We start from the raw sequence: 8,977 nt of genomic DNA, 5'->3' as shown, positions 1-8,977 counted from the left end.
CACCACATCTGGGAGAGCATCGTCAGAGGCAGTGCCTGAGTGTTTGGCTACCCAAACTGGGTCTTTCCTGGAGCCACATGTGGCTGAGGTTCAATGAACAATTAGCTTCTTTGTTTCAGGGAAGAGAGACACCCGAGAATGTAAGAACCTTTGTCAGGGACTTAGTTGGGTTCACAGCTCAATCCACAGCTCTTAGGTCAGTAAGTGGTAAGTGGCAGGCTCCGAATCAGTGTCTGCTGAATGAATTCAAGAGCTCAGGGTGGGGCGGGCTGGGTTATAGTAAACACAGTTGCAGAGCAGCAATGGAGGCATCCCGGGGTGGGCACTGTTAGGACCAGGCCTTACCGGGGAGGCTGGGAGGCTCTGGAGACGGAAGGTGACGCCAGGAGTGTTTTTCCTAGACGGCACCTGGACCACCTTGGTGCACACTTTTTTTTTTTTGAGACGGGGTCTCGCTCTATGGCCCAGGCTGGAGTGCAGTGGCGCCATCTTGGTTCACTGCAAGCTCCGCCTCCCGGGTTCCCGCCATTCACCTGCCTCAGCCTCCCGAGTAGCTGGGACCACAGGCGCCTGCCACCTCGCCCGGCTAGTTTTTTTGTTTTTTTGTTTTTTTTTTTCTATTTTTTTGGTAGAAACGGGGTTTCACCGTGTTAGCCAGGATGGTCTCCATCTCCTGACCTCGTGATCCGCCCGTCTCGGCCTCCCAAAGTGCTGGGATGACAGGCGGGAGCCACCGCGCCCGGCCTTTTTTTTTTTTTCTGAGACAGAGTCTCGCTCTGTTGCCCAGGCTGGAGAGCAGTGGCACGATCTTGGCTCACTGCAAGCTCCGCCTCCCGGGTTCCCGCCATTCACCTGCCTCAGCCTCCCGAGTAGCTGGGACCACAGGCGCCGCCACCACGCCCGGCTAATTTTTTTGTATTTTTAGTAGAGACAGGGTTTCACCGTGTTAACCAGGATGGTCTCGATCTCCTGACTTCGTGATCTGCCCGACTCGGCCTCCCAAAGTGCTGGGATTACAGGCTTGAGCCACCACGCCTGGCCAGGTGCACCCTTTTTTGTTGAGACCGAGTTTTGCTCTTGTTGCCCAGGCCTCAGCCTCCCGGGTTCAAGCCATTCTCCTGCCTCAGCCTCCCGAATAGCTGGGATTACAGGCGCCCGCCACCATGCCCAGCTAATTTTTATATTTTTAGTAGAGACAGAGTTTCACCATGTCAGCCAGGCTGGCCTCGAACTGCTGACCTAAGGTCATCCACTCGCCTCGGCCTCCCAAAGTGCTGGGATTACAGGCGTGAGCCATTGTGCCCGGTTGGGTGCACACTTCTGAATCTCACTGCAGATCTACTGAATCAGAGTCTCCAGGGTGGGCCCAGGGGACCGCCTTAGAGAACACAAGCATCCCAGGCCAACTATTTGAGGATGCCCCATCGGGGCTCCAGATCAGGGTTTTGTAGATCTGGGGTTTTCTCTGGCCCACAGAATGTTTTAAAAATTAATTGCCCTTAATGAAATGTCCCATCAAAATTTAATTTCCAGTTTGGAGGCTGTGGCAGTGCTGGCTCTCCAGCAGCTGTCCCCATGGCCCCTGGGGTTGTGCTGGCTGCCTGGCCCTCCCCGGCCTCTCTGCATCCTCCCGTTGCTCTGTTTCTACTCAAACTACTATGACAGCTTCCCACCTGGCCTTTCTCCCTTCACGCTGTTTCCAGGGTGATGTTGTAAAATAGGAATCTGATCTTTAGGCCTTGCGTTGGAAACCGTCACTGGTGCCCTGCTGCTATTAGGCCAGGGGCACAGCTGCACCCCAATGGCCTCCCTGCTCCTGCTTCTGTCTGGCTGTGGCTCTGGTTTCTGGTGCTGCTCCCCTCGTGCCCTGTACCCATTACCCACGCAGGAGGCCCAAAGAACATCTCAGACTTTAAGTGCACAAAACTCAACTCTTTTTTCACCCAAACCGCCCCTTCCTTAAAGCTGTCTTCCAGGCAATGCTAACCTCACCCTGAACCCTTCTTTTACAGCCCACAATACCTTACTGACTGTCTTCGGTCCAACCGTGGCTCTACTCCATCCACACCGCTGTTCCTGTGCGTTCCTCATCTCAGAGCCATCCTTTCATGCAAGTCTGACCATCCCCTACCTTCCCACAACCCACCTCGGTCTCCCAAAGTCCTGGGATTACAGGCGTGAGCCACCGCTCCCCGCCTCAAAGATTTTCTTTTTTTTTTTCAGATGAGGTCTCATTCTGTCGCCCAGGCTGGAGTGCAGTGGCGTGATCTTGGCTCACTCCAACCTCCGCCTCCTGAGTTCAAGAGATTCTCCTGTCTCAGCCTCCCAAGCAGCTGGGACTACAGGCGTGCGCCACCACGCCTGGCTAATTTTGCATTTTTTTAGTAGAGATGGGGCTTCACCATATTGGCCAGACTGGTCTCGAACTCCTGATCTCATGATTCGCCCGCCTTGGCCTCCCAAAGTGCTGGGATTACAGGCATGAGCCACCACGTCCGGCCAAGATTTTCTAATTAATGCATTTCCTGGCTTCTTTCCCTTTACTCTGCATTTCTTTTCTCTATCATATAGGTTCTACTTCTGTCGAAATGCAGTTTGCTTTTACCTTAGTGTATTTTCAGATTCTGTTTCCGAGGCCAACTGCCTGCTTATTCATATTAATATTTTGTACTTTAAATTCGCTTGATAGCTGAGCATGGTGGTGCATGCCTGTAATCTCAGCTCCTCAGGCGGGAGGACCACTTGAGCCCAGGAATTTGAAGCTGGACTGCGCTGACCGCACCTGTGAGCGCCACTGCCCCTCAGCCTAGGGGAAACATTGCCGAGTGCGAGCTTGACTGCTTAGGTTAACGTTTTTCAAATTTTCCCAATGATGAGTATTGTAAGGGCCCAAAATAAAAAAATACCAATGCCTAGTTCCCTCTCATCTAGAATAGTTCAATAGGTGATGATGGGGTCCAGGACTCTGAATTTCGTCCATTTTAGCAGATACTTCTTCCAGTGAGGCAAATATGGAAACCCTTGGATCACCTTTTCACGAACGCAGATCAGCCCATACATTGGCTGTTTTTATCAGGTGCTCACCCCTCGTCCAATGACGTGACTAGCTGTGGGTGGAGCCGGAAATCTGGCTGCCTAGAGAAGGCTGAAAGTCCAGTTACAGCATAAGTAATGTTTCCACAGAGCTCCCATACGTGCCAAGCACCGTGGAACACACAGCCCCTTCATTTAATCTTCCCTATGGGCCTATGAAATAGGTGCTCCTGGCCGGCACCGTGGCTCATGCCTCTAATCCCAGCACTTTGGGAAGCCGAGGAGGGAGGGTCGCTTGAGTCCAGGATTTCAAGACCAGCCTGGGCAACACAGAGAGATCCTGTCTCTACGAAAACTTAAAAAATTAGGCGGGCATGGTGATGCCTGGCTGTGGTCCTAGCTACTTAGTAGGCTGAGGTGGGAGGATCCTCTGAGCCCGGGAAGCGGAGGCTGCAGTTAGCACTGCACTCCAGCATGGGCGACAGAGTGAGACCTTGACTCAAAAAAAAAAAAAAAAAAAAAAGAAAAAGGTGCTACTTGTAGTTCCCATTTTACCCATCAAGAAATTGAAGATCTGAAAGACAAAGCCTGCAGGGTGACCGCTAGTCACTGGTAGGGCTGGGATTTGAATAGGGGCGGTTTAACAACTGATCTCTCCACCACACTGCGTGTTGCCCAACTAAAAAGGCCGTCCTCAGGTCCTATTTACTCTGGACTTTGCAATTCCGTTATTTCGTAAATTGAGGCTTGTAAATAGCGTGCTAACCAGTTGTCTTAGCCCCAGTAACATGCAGAATTGAAAAGAAACTGAAAGGAGCACCGATTTTGTTCACCTTACTTTTTTGGTTTAGTTCTGGAGGAAAACACAGGTGCACTTAGAACAGGATCCACACTTACCAGAAGCTTAATTTTAGCTGCAAAGGAAACCAGTTCTCATCTACCTTTTTCGCGTGTTGGAGGATTAACTACCAAGGCAGGGGCTGCGGCGCGCCCGAGGGCCGTTCTCTTCGATGGCAGAGCAAGAGTCACCGCGCGGGAGCCCCGAGCGACCGCGCCGATGTCCCGGTCCCCTCCCCTGGCCGCCGCCCAGGGCTCTTCATGCCCCGTGACGCCCTCCAGGACAACGCGGCCGAAGGCCGGGCCTTCCGGGGGCCGAGCCGGACGTGGCCCGAGATGCCCGGGTGCAGCCAAAAGACCACGGGTACTCAACAGGCAACCGCCGCTCCGGCCCCTGGAGGCGGACGTTTTGTCTCGCAGCAGTTCAATACCAGATTTTGTTCCCAGAGCACATCCCCGTTGCTTCCGGCACTTGGAAAGACCAATCGTCAGGCCCGAGAATGCAAGACCCACCCTCCTTTGCGACGGAGGAAGCCAATCCAGTTGCTCGCTACTTCCAGTGTCGCGTGCGCCCTCACGCAGGACCCTGCCCAATCGTTACCGTGACGTCCTCCTAGTCCCGCCTCCGGGCCGCCACAGAGGCTGTCAATCCCGCCTCTCCCCTTCACTCCATTAGCGCACTAACTCCCGATGCTGTGACGTGCGCAGCCCCTGCGGCCGGCCGGGGCGGGCCAATGGCGGTGGCGGATACGGCGGGCCAATGGGCGGGAGCGTCTCATGCGGCCGGCGCCCGCCGCAGCCGCCGCTGGGTCCTGGAGCCAGAGGCCGCCCTGAGACGGTGCGCGATGGACCGAGGGCCTCAGCCGGGGAGGCGCCGCCGCCGAGTCCGCGGCCAGACGCCCCTTCAGTAGCGTCCGCACCGGGAGCCGCGGCGCTCGCCCTAGCCGTGGGCGCGCCCGAGGGGCGGGCTCGCTTCCCGCCGGCCCTCGCAGGTCTGCCGGGCCCGAGCCCGCGCCGCCGCCGCCGCCTTCCCGCTCGGGCCGCGCGGCCCGGGAAACGCGGCCGCGGGCTGCATGGGCAGCGCCCGCGCCCCGCCGCTGAGCCGTCGCGGAGCCGCGCAGCCCTCGGAGCCCGGTGAGAGGCGCCGCTGGCCTGGGGGCGGTGGTCGGGGCGGGCACGGGGTACTTGCGCGGCCTTGCGGCCTGCAGGCCTTCCCCGGTGGCGGAGCTGCGCCGCGGGCCTCGGGGCAGGCCTGGGGGCCGGAGCCGGCTGGGCGCGGGTCTTTCGGGGCCCGGGGCCGTCCTGAGGGGCCAATAATGGGACCCGGGGCGGTCCTGCGTGTCCGGGTTCGGGGCGGCCGGGGGTCTTTGGGGGCCCGGGGTGGCCGTGAGGGGCCAATAGGGGGCTCCGGGGCGGGCCTGGGAGGTCGGGACGGCCGTGAGAGGGGTCCGGCGGCCCGAGGCGGCCGTGAGGGGCGGACGGGGGCTCCGGGCGGGCCTGGGTGGCCGGGGGCCCGCGGCGGCGGTGAGGGGGCGACTGGGGGCTCCGGAGCGGGCCTGGGGGGCCCGGGGGCTCGGAACGGCCGTGAGAGGCGGCCGGGGGACTCCGGGGCGGGCCTCGGGGGCCCGAGGCGGCGGTGAGAGGCGGACGGGGCGCTCCGGGGCGGGCCTGGAGGTCTTGGGGACCTGGGGCTGCCGGGAGGGGCTGGCAGGGGGCGCCGGGTGCTGCGGAGCGGAGGCGCCGACCTCTGACCCGCGAGAGGGGCGCCTTCCCGGTGCTGGTCGTAGTTGTTATTCTCAGCGTCCCTATTATTATCGCTGTTTTGAAATGAGAGCAGGCGGCTCTCGGGCTGCGAGCCGGAGGGGGCGGGCGAACTGGGGACCTGGGGGCGTCGGGGTTGCAGGAGGCGCGCGTAGGCCGAGGAGGGGCAGGAATGCGGGCAGCCGCGTGGGGGGTGTTAGGGGGAGGGTAGGCGGGCCGGTGGAGGGGGGTGGCTGGGAGGAAAGCGGTGGCGGTGGCGGCTGCAACAGCAGCCCTTGGCCTCAAGGAACAATGTGAGACGTTGCCTGAAATGTTAATTTCCGTTCCTCATTTCATCATCCCCTGGCAGGGCGGTAGCTGTGTGTGTGGTGTGTGTGTGTGCGCGCGCGCGCGTGCGTGCGTGTGTGTGTGTGTGTGTGTAGGGTTGGCCCTGCCACATTGATTCAGTCCCCTCTCAAAGAGGGATTGTACTGTTAACTCTTGTATTTGTGTCGTTTGGGAAGGTTGGGGGGGTAGTCTTGATGTTTCTCGATGCCTGCTCTTTTCGCAGTGCCCCGTTAAGATTTTCTGCTTCTGTTGTGTTTTTGGAAGGTTAGTCTTGTATACCAGCTTCCAAGAAGTTTTGGAAGAGGCTTGGGAAGATGAAGCTGGTCTCACAGTTCCCTATGCTTTAGAAGTGTTTTCCTTCTACACAGTTAAGATGTAACATGCTTAGGATTCATGGTTTTTGTAGGTTTTGTATCCATTTGCAAGAACAGGGTTTTTTGGTAGAGAAATTAGATTTCAGCTTTCTTATACGAGGAGAGAGTTTTATGCAGTCATTTGAGCAGTATCCTTAACGCTTGAAATGAGAAATAAAAGTGTGCACAGTGGTTGAACTGCCAAACTTAGAGAATCTTTTGATCGTTTTTGGGATGGTGACACTTACTCAGCCAATACAAGATGATATTACTTGTGGAAAAAGTGCCATCGAAACAGTTACTGTTTTTGTTGTGTGCAGACCTAGTAGTCTATGTCATAACGTGGATAGTTCAAAATCAGAGACCCTGAGACTGTTTTTTTGGTTTTTCTGAGACCTTGATTTCTCTTGGTGAGTATTGGCTGCCCTGGAAGACTTCGAGTTGTTAGGGAATGATTACAGAAGTCCTCTGATTTTACGCTGCAACAGTAGTTAAACTAGAAAAAAAAAGGTGGGGGGCGGATGTCTTGCTCAGCCTTCATTGTGACCTCGTATAGTTGGCGTGGCCTCCCCCACCCTCCATTCAGCTGTTGTTCTCCTCTTTCTGTAGTTTCTCCCCGAAGAGCAGGATCTCATTTGATAGGCTGGCCATCTGAATGGAATGGGATGGGAGGGAACAAAGACCAAGTTGCTATGACGTTTTCTCTGTTCTTTGTGATGCCTCTTGAGTTTGTTGAAAAGTTCCCTCCCTACAAGATATTGCTAAATTTGACCCAAACTTGAAACTTTCAGCAGTTTTTTCTTCTGTTTTATTTTTACTGTGGTAAAATATACATAACACAATTTACCAGAAGTTCGTTTTTAAAGGTGTCACCTTTAAAGCCTGAGTTCCTCTTTTGCAGCTCTAATTTGTGTCAGCCTTCTAACTTGCATTGCCACCATCAGATGCTTTTCTCTCGACCGGCTATGCTGGTCACCCCATACCAGCAATGCCTTTCATCACACCCACCCAGATGGGCTGCTGCTGCTAAGTGGCCGCCATGTTAGCTGTAATTACAGTGTTGATACTGTGACAAGTAGAAGTCCCTATAAATAGAGTTAACGAAACTATGCTGTTTGTATTGGAGAATATTTTTCCAAGAAGTTTTTGTGCCCCTTTTTATTTTATTTTATTTTTATTTTTTTGGAGTTTCGCTCTGTTGCCCAGGTTGGAGTGCGGTGGCACTATCTTGGCTCATTGCAACCTCCGCCTCCCGGGTTCAAGCAATTGTCTGCCTCAGCCTCCTGAGTAGCTGAGATTACAGGCGCCCACCGCCACACCTGGCTAATTTTTGTATTTTTAGTAGAGACGGGGTTTCACCATGTTGGCCAGGCTGGTCCTGAACTCCTGACCTTGTGATCCATCCACCTTGGACTTCCAAAGTGCTGTGATTACAGCCATGAGCCACCGTGCCTAGCCTCTTTTTGTGCCTTTTAAGGTAGATTTGACATAGAAAGGTTATGCTTCATCAAATATAAGAGGAGACTTATTTTGCATATGGGCAGTGAGCCCATCATCAATTAAATAACATAATTAGAGAGTATCAGTAAATGCTGGTTCAGAAAATAATCTGCATTTTGTTGCCAAAATAAGTGTTTTGATGTGTCCATTACCCTGTGTAAGTCCCTTCATCCTCAAATGGTAAGTGTAATGGATGAGTGTCTCTTAATAGCAAGGTAGTTGTAGTTAAGAGGTGAAAATGATGGTGCATTCCTTGTCTGACGGCATGCTGTGTCAGTTTATGACTGCTGTGTAGTCAGTGCTCTGTGGGAATTCAGTGTGGCTCGTTGGATAAACTTTATAGCAAAATGGAATGAATTCAAAGAATTAAAAGTTATTGTCTTGAAATCTTGAAATGTTTTCAGTATGTGTTCTCTTAATTTGGAATTTTTTTTTCTTTTTTTTTTTTGAGATGGAGTCTTGCTTTGTCGCCCATTGCCCGGGCTGGAGTGCAGTGGCGTCATCTTGGCTCACTGCAACCTCCACCTCCTGGGTTTAAGCAATTCTCTTGCCTCAGCCTCCCAAGTAGCTGGGATTACAGGTGCCTCCCACCATGCATGGCTAATTGTTTTGTATTTTTAGTAGACTGGAGTTTCACCATGTTGGTCATGGTGGTTTCAAACTCCTGACCTCAAGTGATCCACCTGCCTCGGCCTCCCAGAGTGCTTGGATTATAGGCGTGAGCCACCATGCCTGGCCTCAAATGTTATTTTTATGATAACAGTGGTGATTGTGGCCTAACTCTGATTCCATGCCCCATTCTTGACCCCTGACCCAAGCTTCCAGTCCTTCTGGCTACACTGGCCTTTCTCTTCCTCAGCTGGGCCACGTGCCATAGTTTGTGGCATGACCTTGACATACCTCTCGTTGCCTCCCATGCAGATCCCCTGCAAACTCCAGGATAACTCCCACTCAGCCTTTGCATCTTAGTTTAATAGGACTTCCTTTAGTAAGTCCTCTTTTTTTTTTTGAGGCAGGATCTCACTGTGTTGCTCAGGCTGGAGTGCAGTGGCCAGTTGCGTGAACACAGCTCCCTTCAGCCTTGACTCCCTGCAGTCTTGACTCCCTGGGCTGAAGCAATCCTCCCACCTCAGACTCCTGAGTAGCTGGGACCACAGGATGTGCCA

General features: G+C 54.1%; 1 protein-coding gene across 2 annotated transcripts in view; it reads left to right on the top strand.

Moving 5' to 3' along the window:
* The first annotated feature begins 4,679 nt into the window (after positions 1-4,679).
* Positions 4,680-8,977, top strand: part of ANKRD11 (ankyrin repeat domain 11) — a 226,506-nt gene continuing 222,208 nt past the window's right edge. For both annotated transcript variants that reach the window (XM_025369959.1, XM_025369960.1), the window contains exon 1: positions 4,680-5,004. The gene's annotated coding sequence lies outside the window, so the exon portion shown is untranslated. The remainder of the gene's footprint in view (positions 5,005-8,977) is intronic.

The sequence above is a fragment of the Theropithecus gelada genome, chromosome 20 (assembly GCF_003255815.1).
Source record: "Theropithecus gelada isolate Dixy chromosome 20, Tgel_1.0, whole genome shotgun sequence".
Lineage (NCBI taxonomy): Eukaryota > Metazoa > Chordata > Mammalia > Primates > Cercopithecidae > Theropithecus > Theropithecus gelada.
The sequence above is the reverse complement of the archived record's forward strand: the minus strand, read 5'-3'. Positions and strand labels throughout refer to the sequence as shown.